This window comes from Solanum dulcamara, chromosome 3, assembly GCF_947179165.1.
Source record: "Solanum dulcamara chromosome 3, daSolDulc1.2, whole genome shotgun sequence".
In the NCBI taxonomy this organism is placed as follows: Eukaryota; Viridiplantae; Streptophyta; class Magnoliopsida; order Solanales; family Solanaceae; genus Solanum; species Solanum dulcamara.
In genome coordinates, this window is record NC_077239.1 from 11,614,756 (window position 1) to 11,631,677 (window position 16,922).

General features: G+C 33.1%; 1 long non-coding RNA gene across 1 annotated transcript; it reads left to right on the plus strand.

Moving 5' to 3' along the window:
- The first annotated feature begins 7,656 nt into the window (after window positions 1–7,656).
- Window positions 7,657–10,413, plus strand: LOC129881548 (uncharacterized). The gene is made up of 4 exons (XR_008765608.1): window positions 7,657–7,726; window positions 9,780–9,840; window positions 10,058–10,117; window positions 10,351–10,413. It is a non-coding gene; the product is annotated as an uncharacterized LOC129881548 (long non-coding RNA).
- Window positions 10,414–16,922: the final 6,509 nt, after the last annotated feature.

Sequence of the window (16,922 nt, forward strand, 5' to 3'; positions counted from 1 at the left end):
ACATGATCAGCCTTATTCTTGGAATAAACCAAGATATCATCAATAAACACAATCAAAAAAGAGTCTAAATAAGGCCGAAATACTCAGTTTATCAACTCCATAAAAGCAGCCAGGGCATTTGTCAATCCAAAGGACATAACCACAAACTCAGAATGCCCATAATGAGTCCTGAATGCAGTTTTTGGGATATAAAAATCCCAAACTTTCAACTGATAGTAACTCGACCTCAAATCAATCTTGGAGAATACCGATGTACCCTGAAGCTGATCAAATAAATTATCAATATGAGGAAAATGATACTTGTTCTTGATGGTGACCTTGTTCAACTGTCAGTAGTCAATACACATCCTCATAGTACCATCCTTCTTTTCTACAAATAAGACTGGTGCACCCCACGATGATATACTAGGCTGAGTAAATCCCTTCTTCAATAAATCTTCTAATTGTTCCTTCAACTCTTTTAGTTTTGCTGGAGCCATTCGATAAGGAGAAATAGAGATGGGTTGGTGCCCAGCTCCAAATCAATCGCAAAATTGATATCACGGTCAGGAGGACCACTCGATAAGTCTATAGGAAATACATCCATAAAATCTCTCACCACCTTCGTGGTCACTAAAGGAGAGGACTCTTTAGTGAGATCACATACATGAGCCAAATAAGACACGCAACCCTTATCCAACAAATAGCAAGAATGAATATATGAGATCTCCTATTTAAGATACGAACTCGGATACCCTTCCATATAAAACTAGGAAAACCAAGATAGGCTAAGGTCATGATTTTTGCATAACAATCTAATATAGCATGATAGGGAAATAATCAGTCCATACCTAATATCACATTAAAATTAACCATGTCTAATAAAATCAAGTCTGCATGGGTCTTTGTACCCAAAAATATCACTAAGCACCCCCGATATACCCGATCTACTACTAAAGACTCACCTACTAGAGTACAAACAGTAATAGGCACAATAAGAAGCTCACACACATAATCACTACCCACATCAAAATAGGTCTACTAATACCTACATCAAAATAGGTCTATTGATAGAGAGCCCTAATCCAATCAGTCAAACTTATCTTGACGCTAATCACGGAGGCTATATGGCATGAACCTCTCGATAAACACCTCTGTAAACTGCTCCCAACTCATCATAGGGGAACCATTAGGCCTACGAGCAAGAACCAATCTCCACCACTCTTTGGCCATTATTATAAATCGGTAAGAGGTATAAGCTACTCCATGTGCCTCTATAATACCTAGGTTGAATACACTCAGTCAAGACGTCATAGGACCTCTCTCCGACCATACCATCAAATCTGGGAGGTGTCAATCGAACAAACCTCTCAAAGCTCTTCTGCTCATCTACTGACATAGCAGCACTGAAAAAGAACCCAAAGTCTGAAATCCAACATTAGGCCCTTGAGTTGGTGGTTTAGTACCAACTGCGATAGGAGATCCCAAATTACCTGGAAAAATACCAAGGGTAGGAGCACCATCCAATCTAGTCAACAGTCTAACCAGTAACTCCTAAAGCATCAGAGAACTATCAGGAACCGCAAGAGGCTAGGCTGGCCTCTACTCCTCGGTTTGCTGCTCATAATCATCCTCATGCTCATACACGTGATCAGGTGATGGATCTTTAGTTCGTCAATGAGAAGGTTCTACTCCCCTTGCTCGACCTCATCTTTTGACTCCACCGCATCCTCTGCCTCGCCCATGAACTGGGGCTCAGGTAGCAGGTACAGCCTCACCCTTGGTGACTCTGGCTCTAGTCCTCACCATCTACGCAGAAGGAATAGATTAGAAGTATGTAATAATTGACATGAATAACTCACACGAAGGAATCAAAAAAATGAACTTCTCCTAATAAGTATCTTATAGCTGCTCGAAGATAAGTACGGACGTCTACATATTGATCTGAAGACTCTACTACTTAGCTTATGAGTCCGGTAACCTAACTCTCTAATTCCAATTTGTCACTACCCAAAAATTGAGGTCATGATGGCACATATCGAGGTTGGGTTCAGAATGTGTGCCATCACGACCTTAATTTTTAGGTCATGACAGTAATTTTTTCTTCATGTGTTTCACTCCTAATGATCTATTGATTGTACTTTGGAATTAACAATTTTTTCAATTAATCAAGAAAGGCCCATTTATTCATAAAAACAAAGAGAATATATACAAATGATCGGGCCCAAAAGTTACCCGATCCAGCAACAAAAGCATAAGAAAAGGTTAGAAAATAATAAAATTAAAAGCAAATTAGGAAAGTGAGAAGATCGACAGTCAGAAACTTTTAGCTTCTTCCTTACACGCTCCTCACATATCTCAATCTTTATACACTTCCAATGTTGTGAATTCAAGATACAACCAATGTGAGATTTTTAATTCCTCCTCCAGCTTTGAAAGATTTTTAATGCTTAGTCCTTTTATGGATTTAAGGTGGTGACACAATGATGGAATAACCCTCGTCTTCACTCATCTGAACCAATTGAAGGTCTAAGCTTAGTTCTTCAACTAGATACTCTTCCTTTTTTGTCTGCTGGGACCAATTATCAAGGGTATTGCGAATCCCTTAGTTAGATCTACTACTGATAAGTGTAGATCTTGATGAGAAAATATAACCCGTCATGTGAAACAAGTTCTACTATTGCTCTAAAGCTTACCACTAGCCTTTAAGATGTGCAGATCAACTATCCACGGATACTATAACCAAAGTTAAGGCTCTATGTCTCTTCTCTATTTCATTGCATTTTTATCTTCCCTACAAAGTCTCAATGGATTGAATCTCATCGGTATTAATACCACTATATAAGCCTTCGTTTGGATGATTATACCATAATGAACTCAAAGAGTATTTATGTTGCATCTTTTTGTAGGTTTCTGCAGATCCACCTTGCTAATGGTGATTTCCAACTGAAGCTAAATTTTTGATTTGGTATTAATGGACACCCCAACTTCTCACCAAAAGTAAGTACACAAATCTATTGAATTTACTTTAAATTTTATCTTATCAATATAAAAATTTTACCTTAGCATAAAGAATTTGCATGTAACCAGTAAAGGATCATGGACTATGATAAACACACTGTTATTTGCTTTATTTTTCTTTAGATGCCTCCTTATGGATGGTGTACTATATTTGTCTAGATTGAGTATCTTTTTTCCTGCACTAGGAATTTTCTCAAGTGATTAATTTGAAAATCACCCGCAAAAGAGAAAACTTAGATTTGTAAAAAACAATCAGCAAGAGTATTTCTTTGCCTATGGGAATGCTTTATTCTTGCTAATATATCTCTTCTAAATCTCCCGATGAAGCTAACTTCCATCGCCACACTACATGGCACTTTCCACTCTTCCTCGAGAATATGTGCCATTGCTAAAGAGCCAGTCTCAATAATAATATTAGCAATTTCATGCTCAATACAGTATTTAAGACTCTCTCTTATAGCTTTAGATTCAACTACCATGTTGGTTGTATCTTGAATTCTGAAAACTTTAGCAACCATCAAATTACCACGAAGATCCCTGATACAAAATATTGTTGAATTAGGACAAGAATTTTCTTTAGATGCTCCATCAGTGTTCCACTTCAATAACAGTTTTTTAATTATTTTGGAGTTTGTGATTTTTTAGCGCCATAATACATAAAAGTGTCGTTCAACTTTGAATGAGCACAAATGAGCATTTAAACTTGTATAAAGTCAAACAAATAGACATATGCGTCCTATGTGGCAACGTACATGACAATTCACATCCTATGTGACATTCATCGTGTATTATGCCATGTAGGATGCATGTTTCTACTTGTTTAATTTTATACAAGTTTATGTGTCTACCTGTGCACACCCAAAGTTGGAGAACATAAATGTCAACTAAAGTCAAGTTAAAGGGCATATTTATGTATTATCACTTTTTTATTTGTGATGATATTTGTTAAGATATTTCTACTTAAAATTAACAAATCAATGTTACCTTCTTTGTAAATTCATGTTTGAAAATAATTGGCTAAGTGCATGATTGAATATTTGATGAGTACTAAATTAAAATTTTTGTTGACAATCAACTTAGTTACTTTTCCACACCGATCAATGCTCTTAAGATGTTACAATTCATGCAAACAAAATCAATTTACTTAAACATCTCAAAAAAATTTAAAAAATTATGTGAGTGGATTATGCGATGTGAGTCAGCGTGGATGTAAGCAGAGAGGGGTAGATTAAAAACATCAAATAACACTACATGGGGGGGGGGGTGGATAAGTTTTAGGCTTTGTGAATTTGAGCGGGTTCTCCCCGTAACTACATTGCCCATACCTTTTGTCATTTCTACAAGATAACTTCCTTTATTGATGTTGTTTTCTAGTTAAAATATGTTCTACTCTAAGATTGTCATTTATTATTAACATAATTATTATGATAAAGCTAAATTTAAAAATTGTTATTTTATGTGAAGACATGACAATTACTTACTTGAATTGAATTTAAAAATGCTTATGTTATTTTGTTTAGTATACATAATAATTGAGAATCATGCTGACAGATTTTGACTTACATTAAATATTTTAAGAATTATTCATGGAATATTATGTAATTTGAAAGCTTATGATGGCTAATTAACCGATATAATAGTACATATAATACACTATGTCAATTAAAGAGACGTACGATTACCATGATTCATATTAATTGATTTATAGAATAACAACAAATGATATTGAATTTAGCACATGAGGAGAACATGTTTGAGAAATTGTTGGTCCTCTCTATCAGTTTTGCTTTCTTATTGTACTTTGCGAAATTCATATCCATGTTCAAAATTGGTCTCTTTTTTTAGTTTTAAAAAAAGAACTAATTTTGAATGTAGGAATGAAGGAAGAAATATAAAATTTTGCTAAGTTCAATAAGATTGCAAAACTGATAGATGGGATCCGCTTTACCATTTGGCAATGATTTAGAGGCTCTCATAAAATTACTATTGGCTAAACCACGACAATACCGTGAATAAAATATAAATTAACTGACACCAAATAATAATTAAAAATAAAAGTGACACGAAAAATAAGCTGACACAAATAATGATGAAAAAAACTGACACAAATTGAACAAAGCAAAGCATCATCATAATTACTGACCCAGATATTGTTTTGTGTCAGTTAATAATGATTGTTCTTTTTTGTTGTCATGACTTAAACCCACAATATTTTTGTGATCTAATACTGCAATAGTTTTTTCTAATTCCATGTTTGGTACTTCATTAATTAAGATACATGCTTTGTAGATTTCTATTTGAGAAAAAATTTCTCTATCAAGGATATTTTTTTATATCTAAGACTCGAATTCGAGGTCTATGATTAAGAAGAAAATAACCCCATCTAGTACACCACATTCTTTGATAGTAACATTGCAATGACTATTGCTTCTTTGTTGCATTAATCGATTTAATCTTAACAGTTTAAAGTTGAGATTAAATTTAGATTTTTTTTATATGTATATGAAAAATACTAGCTTTTGTACATAATTAATCTAAGTATTTACTGTTTTGGGGTATGAATATTCAAAAATATATTTTTTATGAAAAATATTTTCCTTCGCACCAAACACACTCTAAAATGACAAAATATAAAATTCTAAATTTCCATCGATTTTTTGAATTCTTAAACTTTTTTTACTATTTTAGTGTTAGTCACAAATTCACCATAATCTTGTGGATTAGGAAACGGGAGTCCGCTTTGACATTTGACAATGATTTAGAGGCTCTCATAAAAATGTTTTCAGCTAAATCATGACAATATCGTGAACAAAACAGAAATTAACTGACACAATTAATAATTAGAAACAAAAGTGACACGAAAAATAAGCTGACACAAATAATAATGAAAAAAACTGATATAAATAAAACAAATCATCATCATATTTACTGATGGAAATACCGTTTTGTGTCAGTTAATAATGATGAAAATGTTTTATTCTTTTTTTCTGTTGTGGCTTGAATCCACAATATTTTTGTGATCTAATATTGCAATAGTTTTTTTTAATTTTTTTTTCCATGTTTGGTACTTCATTAATTAAGATTCGTGCTTTGTAGATTCCTATTTGGGAAACATGTTCTCTATCAAAGAATATTTTTATATCTATGGCTCGAATTCAAGATTTATGATTAAGAAGAAAACGACAAAACAACATCATTTAGTACACCACACTCTTTGATTATAACACTGCAATGATTGTCGTTTCTTTGTTGCATTAATCAATTTAATCTTAACAGTTGAAAGTTAAAATTAAATTTCGATTTGTTTTATATATATGTGAAAAATACTAGTTGTTGCACTTAATTAATTTATTGTAAATATCGAGAAAGATAAGTATTTACTGTTTTGGGGTATAAATATTTAAAAATATATTTTTTATGAAAAATATTTTCCTTCGTATCAAACACACTCTAAAATAACAAAATATATAATTCTAAATTTCCATCGATTTTTTGAATTCTAAAACTTTTTTTACTATTTTAGTGTTAGTCACAAATTCACCATAATCTTGTGGATTAGAAAACGGGAGTGGTATTTCATAATTAACTAAGCAAAAACAAAACAAGTATAGTATTTTAAGATTCCATTCAAGCAAGTAACTTGTGATGTCTTCACACAAAACAATATTAAAATTTAGCTTTATTTTAATAATAATTAGTTTAAATAGAAAATGATAATTTTATATTAAGAGATATTTTTACTAGAAAACAACATCAGTAAAGGGAGTTATCACTCACGTGAAATGACATACGGTGTGATTTCTAAGCAAATTAATATATATTATTTAATTTTGAATGGTACTAAATGTATTTTTTTTTAATTATTATTATTATTGAATAGAACTTAGGCTTAAAAGATTGCCTTAATTATTTAAAGAATAAAAAAAAACCTTTGTAATGTCATTTCATCAACCCTTATTGTACTTCGAATAGATATAAAGTGTGCACATGTATTTTAGAAAGGTAGATATTTATTCATACTTAGTGTATACGTTGAATTAATTAATTAGCCTTAACAGTCGAAAATAAAACTTAAAATATATATCCGTTGATCATATTAAACAATAAATGTGTATGTAAAATACTAGTTTAATTTGCACTTAATTAATTTGGTGTAATTATCGAGAGGAATATAAGTATTGTATTTACCATTCTAAGTATTAGGATTTTCTACTTTAAGCTTTGTTTGTTTAACCACCCATTTTGTCATATTATTTGAGTGTTACATAGTTTTATATATTAGCCATTTCTTCTCCTCTTTTTCACACCTATTTTTTTTTTTTTTTTTGCAAGGAGATTTGTTTATTTATATAAAGCAGCTTATTGGAGTTTGTGTTGTCTTTCAGTTTGTGTTAACTCAGGTAGATATGTTGCAAATGTATAATATGTATTTGATGCTGGAGATGCTAAAAGATGAATAAATTCTTATGTTATCATCCAATTAAATAGTAAAATACAAACATGTTTAGTTCTCTCTTGATAACACCAAAACTTCATCAACTTCACCAAATTTTATTAATAGAAGACTTTGTTTCTTCTATTAAATTTATTGGTGTTGATGAACAATTTTGTTGTAACTTCTCTTCGTAGTTAGTTCTTCCATTATATTTTATTTTTAGTTTCTTTTTTGTTTTCTCTTCAGGAGGAGTATTGGAGATTGATATCACATCAAACTTTGTGCCACCATGTAAGATTTACTTTAATCTAATTTATTTGTTTCACTATTTTTGTTGTTATTTTTTGATATTTTAGGTGAACATAATCCTAGTGTTAGTTTTTCTTTTTAAATCCCCCCCCTCCCTTAATTATGTCATATATGGCTTATTTTTCTAGAAATCATACGCTATGATTGTGGGTCAGGATAATAAATGGAAAGAATCTCACATCGTAGAAAGGATTTTAGATTTCCTTAATATGATTTGAACAATCCTATCTCTTTGAGTTGGAATTGAGTTAGAACCAAAGTCCATTTAATATAATTCAACTAATTTTTATTGTTGTTACTTTTTAGGGTCCATTTAGACATGCGATATGAAATCAGATTGATATGAAGTTGAAGTTTTGCAATTTGGATTTTTTAAATTATATTATTTTCATAAACAAGAAAACCCCAATATTTTTTATAACTATCAAAATTGTTATCAATTCTTATACAATCTTAGTAAATGAGCAAATTACAGTTCAAAAATAAGATATCAAAATATCTTAAGATGCCACATTGATAAATCACTTATCTCCATATTTTTTTAATAAATAAATATTTATAATTACAAATTTTTAAATACACAAAATTTTATAAAGATACACTAGTCAAAAGTAGTAGTAATTATTTATTTCTTAATATAACTATTTTACATGGTACAATCTCTTTACACCGAGCTTGAATTATTTTTGCATAATTTAAAATAATGAATCTTTTTTTTTTACAAAGTATAAACTTATAAGTCAAATTTTACATTAAAAAAATTAAAATCATGATTTGACATACAAAATTATTCTTTTTGAAAAACTTGAGATTTAAAATTATAATGTCAAATCACATATCCAAACAGTGATTTAAAACCATAACTTTATATCGCATCACTTCCAAATGCAAGCTTAATGTTTTTTGCACGAGATATATATTTTCCTCAAGTACTATGATTATCCCAATTAATGTTTGATTATGATATAAAATTCAATTACTTTAGCTAATTTAATTTGCTCTCTAACTATTATATACTAAAATAAAACTTATTTTTCTTTTCAAATTTATTACTCTATATTTTTAGATCCTAATATTTTGCTCTATGTTGTATGACTTTAGGTCTCAAAATAATGATATTTCCGGGAATCAGAATGAGGAGGCTTTCCAAGCTCCTATTTATCATGATTCTGTGCAGCTCAGGTACTCTTTTTGAATTTAATGGATTTATTACTGTTGTTAATTCCCAACCTTAAATTTTTTTACTTAATAAGATATGTATTTACAATTAAAAAAAAAAATACCCCAGTAAGAACATCTTGAAACTGACATCTTATATAGTGTAGAAGGTGAAATAAAAAATCTCACAATTATGATATAATTAATTCAAAATTGCCAATTTCAAAAATTTAAAATTCAAACAAACATAGATAAAATAATTTTATATTTTATTTCAAAATTATTATCTTTTAATTCATAAATAAAAAATAAACCCTGTTTAGGTTCAACAATAATTTATATCATGCTTTGTTGAAATTGAGGAAATTTAATTTCGGTATGACATTCAGCATTAAGTTACACAATATTTATTTGTTAATTTCTATTTTCTGGATAAATAACACTTGTATAAGTTATCAAGAATCTATGTATGATTTTATGTACAGTAAAATATAGAGTAAAAATAAGAATATTAGCAATACATGGATTAAAAGTTTCAAAATAGTTATCTTGTTTCACTTTTTAAATATCATTGACCAATATTTTAAGATATACTCTATCACCATATTAATATGAGATGAGTTGTAAATTATAGCACTTGTTTTATAGTTTATGGGTGATTACATTGTATTTTAAAAAATTTAAAATTAATTTAATCTAATTTAATTTTTAGAAATTAATAAAATTTGCACTCGAAATGTGAAAATAACAACTGAAAGAAATGAAGTGGGTAATAATCTACACTCAACTTCTATGAATAATTAATGCATATTTTCTCGTATTTTTATTTAATTTTATTTATCTTCATATTTTTTAAAAATATTCATTTTTTTGCCAGGCCTATGTTTATTCCTGTTCATGAACCCTCCCTTAATATGGGGCAAAACTTACCTCCACAGGTATTTTCTTTAGAAATCTTATCATTCTTCTGTTTAAAATTGTCTAAATAAGTAGTCTTGAGAAGAGACAATTAAGAAGGAATAAAAGGGTTTTTAATTTATTGATTTTACATCTAAGTGACTATGAAGAAGTTATAATTACATATATTTATTTCCCTTTAATTAGTAATGCTAATTCAATATTTAAATTATATATATTTGTTGTTTTCATTAGCAGGGATACAATGTGGACTATGATATGACTATCATTCCTTCCGTCAGAGCTCCTGGTTCTAGAGTACGATGATCAAATATATTTTTTCTTCGTTTCTCTTTTTTTATTATGTTAATTTATGTGACACTATTTTATTATTAGTTCATCCAGAAAAATAACGTATTAATTAACTTTAATTTTTTTATTTTATCCTTAATTAGTATCTTGTATAATCACATAAATATTACTGCATATTTAAGGATATAAGTTCAAAAATTATTACTAACAAATTAATATATTTAAAATCATAAATGCAGGCAAGCTACCCGCGAGGAAGAATGCCAAGATTATTTCCTGCAGGATCTTCACATTCAGGAGTATATACCGAATCCCTAATTTACATTAGTAGTTTACAAAATTAATTTATGCAAATAATTATCTTAATATAAGATTTTAGTTTGCGTAATTGTTCCAAAATACATAGTAACATATCTTTATTATTTTATATTATTTCATGAAATGAATGTAGGTAGAAGCCATTGCCAATGGATATATGGAGAACCATCAATATCCAAATCCTCCATAGAGTACTGACCCAGCGAGAGATCCACAGATAACATAATCATATATATTTCTGTTCCATTTTATATGTATATTTTTTTATTATTCCGTTGGATATGCGGGTGCTTGAATTATAATTTATTCTTAATGCATTAAATAACAAAATTTAACAGAATGGTCCAATACTGATGCAGATCAATTTATAACAATCCATATGATCCAAGATATGCTCAGAATGGTCTACCGGTCGATCCTTTCTTACGCCTTATAAAGTTGAATCCGAATTTCAGTAAGCAATATTAAATTATATTTCACTTTCACACACACACATATTCCTTTTTTTGATTGATTTTTTTGTTCTGTTTATTTTTCAGACAATACTGGAGGCAGAGGCCCAAATTGAGTTGGCAAGAGAAATTTAAGAATTTCTTTTGAATGTAAAATAAATGTCGCCTTGTGATGCGTTATGTTTTATTTTGTGTTTTGTTAATGCAAGTAAGAAGATTTGGGTAGACATAGTTTAATTAATATTGTCTTTTGGGATAGTTTCTTCTCTTGTAACTTATGGATCTTTTAGATTTCAATCTAATATGTAACGATCCTGACTCGCCATCAGTGATACGCACACTAGTCCTATGGTGGGAGAACCATTTACCAAGCCCAAACTAACCCAACAACGCAATTTTCATAAACAAGTCATACAATTTTGAAGAGTAAAATAGTTTAAATAGGTAAAAGCTTGAGTTCCTTAAACTCAAGTAGTTATCAATTTTTTTGGGAAAATAAACCCCCTCCCCCTAAAATCTGAAGTTCATTGAACCAAAACTCTAACAAAGTCTAGAATAGTGGAGATGCAACCCCAAACCAGAAAACAAAAAACTAATAGCTAAAGAGTCTAAGATGATTTGAGTCCGAAAAGAAAGAACTAAGAACCAAGAGGAATCCACGACAGCCTGAAAGGTTTGGTTTACCCTTGAATTCGAACGATCAAGTATCTCTCAACTGAGGTCTCTCAACAACCGCCTAAATATGCCTTGTACTCAACAAAGAAAGAGCAAGTAAAGTATCAATACACAATCATAATGTACTGGTAGGATCACACGACCTTTTTCAGTAAATGATATATGAACAAGAAACCACAACTTAGTTAAGCAAATAATACACAATCACATCACAGTTATAAAAATACTGGACTCCCGGTCCTTATATTTGAATCATTATACACAATGAGCATAATCAATCAGAATACTACAACTAAATGTTGTCCTCTCATGGAACCCATACCTAATTTGTTAGTGTACTGGCATGATACCCATTCCCAGAGTTAGTATACCGGTGTGGTACTCATTCTAAATGTACCAGAATTGTACCCAATCCAAATGTACTGGCATGGTACCCATTTCAAATGTATCGGCGTGGTATCCGATTCAATAGGAAATCGCATATCACAATCACAACCATAATGAATAGGAATCACACTTGTTGTAATGACCTTGAGGGTCATTTTCAAAACTTTATGTGAAATTATCATTTTACCCCTATCATTTGTGCCCCCGAGTGTTATTCATTTAGTTTGTGTGGTTGAATGTGTTAAAGGCTTAATAGTTGGTGAAGTGGGCAAATTCTTGAGTTTTATAGAGTTAAGATGTTAAAAGGTGATTTTCGATACCAAACTGAGCTACGGGTCTCAAAACGGGATTCTGTCAGTTTTATTAGCCTTGAAATGTGAAAATTGGTCTAGGAGAGTCAAGGGAAATAGATTTGGGGTTGATATATGAATTTGAGGTCTTAAGTTGAAAGGTGAGGTTTTAAATGAGCTAAGTTTGGTCAATAAATCAAGTTTGGAGACTCGTATTAGATTTCTAATGATTCTAATAGTTTCAGGGAGTGATTCTAATGCTAGAAATGAGTTTGTTGTAATTTTTAGAGATTCCGAGGGTATTTTGGGTATTTCAAATCCGAAACTAGTTTAGTTGCGATTTATCGGGTTTTGGCTCAAGGAGACCTCGAATTCGAATTCTTATAGTTCCATTGAGTCCAAAATATCGAATTTAGTAGAAGTGTATATAAGGTTTGGGGGATTCCGAACGAATCCTGAGGTTCTGATCGGAGAATGTGAGCTTGGGATTTTGCTGGTTTATGGTGCAAACATTTTTGTTCATCGAGATCATGACCTTAGGCCATGCAATCATGATGAGCCAGGTAAATAGTCTTTGCGATTGCGAGGGGTGGTTTGGGATCATGATGGGTTATTCCATCTCGTGTCTTTCTCTATTGCGAGAGTTAGTGGCTCACGATCGCGATGCATAATTCTTGCCTGAACAATGTTCAACTTCGGGAGAAATTCCATTTTCACCATATTTGAGTTCTTGAGCTTCTTGGGGTGATTTTCAAAAGAGATTTTTGAGTAAAATCTTTGGGTAAGTGATTTGTTTTAACCTAAACCTTACTTTTTGATTAATTATTTGATGATTTTAACTCCTAAACTTTAGTTTCAAACTCCAAAACTTCTTATTTCTTCCCTAATCCGAATTTAAGGAAATTGGTGATTTCTAACGATTCAAAATTTGAACACCTTTTTTGAATAGTAAAAAAATAAAAATAATAACACTGCGGTTTGTCCATCGTTCTTCTAAGCTTGGATTTGGAAATTACGACAGATTCTTGGATTTTAAGAAAAGTTTGCAACTTTTTGCGGTAGAAGCTTTTGAAGTTTGGATTTCGTTTTCTCAAGTCAGATTCTTTGGATTTTAAGAAAATTTTAAAACTTTTTACTGTGGAAGCTTTCGAAATTTGGATTTTAAAGTTCATATTCTTGTCTTACCTTCGCTGTCATCATCTGTCCCCTCCGTCTTCTCCATCATTTCATCTCCATTGCTGAACCTGACCCGCATTTAGCCCAAATTTTGTATCTACTTCTAGTAAATTTAAGGACGCAATCTCTCTTCATCTCTATCTGCGGAGAATTCCATCTTTTCCGGTGAAATCGAGTTTGCCTTGAAGGTGTTTGACGAAATTTATCAATGAAATATTGCTTCATTAAACAGTATTTTTCGGCGGCAACCAGGTTTATTTCAACTGGAGTTGGTACCTCCGGTTCCCATATCTTTCTAAATCTATTATTTGCTCAAACAATTATAGTTATATTTTGTTGACTTTAAACCTTGAATATTTTATTAGTTCATATGTGTTTTCGTGGCTTTGGATAGTGATGGTAGACTAGAGTCATGTTCTCGCTCAAGAACGGGGATGGGGATGAGGGTAGGGAGGGGTAAGTGGGTTAAAAAAATGTCTAGACTGAGAGTAGGTTCTTAGAACATTGGGACGTTGACGGGAAAATCCATAGAGCTAGTTAAGATTCTAAAGAAGAGGAAGATTAATATAGCTTGTGTACAAGAGACCAAATGGGTAGGTTCTAAAGTTAAGGAGGTAGACGGGTATAAGCTTTGGTTCTCTGGTAGATTGAAGTATAGGAATAGGGTAGGCATTTTAGTAGACAGTAATTTAAGGGATCAAGTGGTGGAGGTTAGGAGAGTCACTGATAGGATGATATCGATAAAGGTGGTTGTTAAAGGGATCACGTTGAACATTATTAGTGCTTATGCGTCGCAAGCGGGCTTAGGAGAGGAGGATAAGAGGCGCTTTTTGGAGGATTTGGACGAGTTAGTGGGAGACATACCGCCTACTAAGAAACTTTTCATGGGGGGTATTTCAATAGGCACATCGTGTCTATTTTGGGAGGGTATGATGATGTACATGGAGGCTTGGCTTTGGGGACAGAAATGGAGGAGGAGTTTCACTTTTGAATTTCACAAGAGCTTTTCGATTGGTGATAGCCAATTTGAGTTTCCCAAAGAAGGAGGACCACTTGATAACCTTCCGGAGTGCGGTGGTTAAGATTCAGATAAACGTTTTACTCATTAGGAAGGAATATAAAGGTCTGTACAAGACTGTAAGGTCATTCCGATTGATAACCTTACGAACCGATATAAGCTCTTGGTGATGGATTTAGGGATCAAGATGATGAGGAAGAAGAGGGTCGGGGATGACCGACCTAGGATCAGATGGAGGAATTTGACCATGGCTAGTGCCCTGGAGATGGGAGAGAAATTGAAGGATATGAGGGCCTGGGATAGTAGTGGGGATGTGAACACTATGTGGGATAGGACAACTAGTTGTATTAGGGTTGTAACAATGGAAGTTTTAGGAGTCTCGATAGGTCATCGTGGATGGCACCGAGGGGACTGGTGGTGGAATGGAGAAGTGCAAGGAAAGGTGAAAGCAAAGAAAATAGCGTATACGAAGCTGATAGAAAGAAAGGATGAGGTGGAGAAGTGGAAAAATAGGGAACTTTATAAGATAGCGAGGAATGAGGCGAAGTCGGCAGTCTCAACGGAAAAAACAAAGCTTTTGAATGCCTTTATACTGAACTAGAAGAGAAAGGCGGGGATAGGAAATACTTCAAGCTATCCAAGGCATGGGAGAGAAGGGCACGCGATATGGATCAAGTGAAGTGTATTAAGGACGAGCATGGAAAAATATTGGTAGAGAAGACCCTCATTAAACAGAGATAGCAGTCGTACTTCCATAAAATCTTGAATGAAGAAGGGGACAGAGAGATTGTGTTGGGAGATTTGGAACATACAGGGAGGCTTCATGATTTTGGGTGTTGTAGGAGGATTGCGGTCGAAAAGATTAAGGGTGCTGTGCGTAGGATGCACTTGGGGAGAGCGACCAGACCTGACAAGATTCTTGGAGAATTTTTGAAGAGCGCGAGCTCGATAGGTTTGGAGTGACTAACTAGGTTATTTAATATCATCTTTAAGATGGAAATAATGCCCACAGAATGGAGGTAGAGCGTAATGATCCATTTATACAAAAACAAGGGGGATATCTAGAGCTGCAACAACTATAGAGGTATCAAGCTTCTAAGCCATACTCTGAAAGTGTGGGAAAGAGTGGTAGAGATAAGGGTTAGAAGAGGTGTGTCTATTTCAGAGAACCAGTTCGGATTTATGCCGGGATGCTCATTTACAGAAGCCATGTATCTTATTAGGAGACTGGTGGAGCAGTATAAGAAGAGGAAGAGGGACTTGCATATGGTATTCATCGATCTAAAAAAGGCTTACGATAAAGTTCCACGAGAGATACTATGGAGATATTTGGAGGCTAAAGGTATACCTGTGGAGTACATTAGGGTGATCAAGGAAACGCATGAGGGAGCCAAAACTAGGGTAAGGACAGTAGGATGGGACTCAGAACACTTCCCAGTTGTGATGGAGTTGCATCAAGGATCAGCCCTTAGTCCATTTGTATTTGCCTTGGTGATGGATGGATTGACGCGACAAATTCAAGGTGAGGTGCCATGGTGTATGATTTTTATGGATGACATAGTACTAATCGATGAGACTTATAGCGGAGTTAACGCTAGGCTGGAGGATTGGAGACATACCTTAGAGTCTAAAGGGTTTAAGCCGAGTAGGACCAAGACAGAGTACTTAGAGTGCAAGTTCAGTGAGATACCTCAGGAGGTTGGCGCGGAAGTTAGGCTTGGTGACCAGGCCATCCAAAAGAAAAGTAGTTTCAAATACCTTGGGTCTATCATGAAATGCATCAGGGAGATTGACGAGGATGTCACGCATCATATTTGGGTAGGGTTGATGAAATAGAGGCTCGCTTCCGGTGTACTATGTGACAAGAAGGTGCCACCAAAACTTAAGGGTAAGTTTTAGAAAGTGGTGGTTAGACCGGCTATATTATATGGGGTGGAGTGTTGGCTAGTTAAGGTTTCTCACGTTCAAAAAATGAAAGTAACTGAGATGAGAATGTTGAGATGGATGTGTGGGTATACCAAGAGTGATAGGATTAGAAATGAGGCTATTCAGGATAAGGTAGGAGTGACCTCGATAAAAGACAAGATGCGGGAAATGCGACTGAGATAGTTTGGGCATGTGAAGAGGAGAGACACAGATGCCCCAGTGTGTAGGTGTAAGAGGTTGGCCATGGATAGTTTTAGAAGAGGTAGAGGTAGGCCAAATAAATATTGGGGAGAGGTGATTAGATAGGACATGGCGCAGTTACAGCTTAACGAGGACATGAGCTTAGATAGGAGCGTGTGGAGGACCCATATTAGGGTAGAAAGCTAGTGCATAGTCTCGTTATTCTTCCGTATTAGTAGACGCATTAGCGCACAATAATTTCTTGTGCTTTGACTTTTATTATTATCTCTCTATTACTTTCTATACTTTGATTACTCTATTTTATCTGTGTTGCTTTCGTTATTTGCGTTATTCGTTATTTGTTTTTCCATATCGCTTTAAAATTCTTA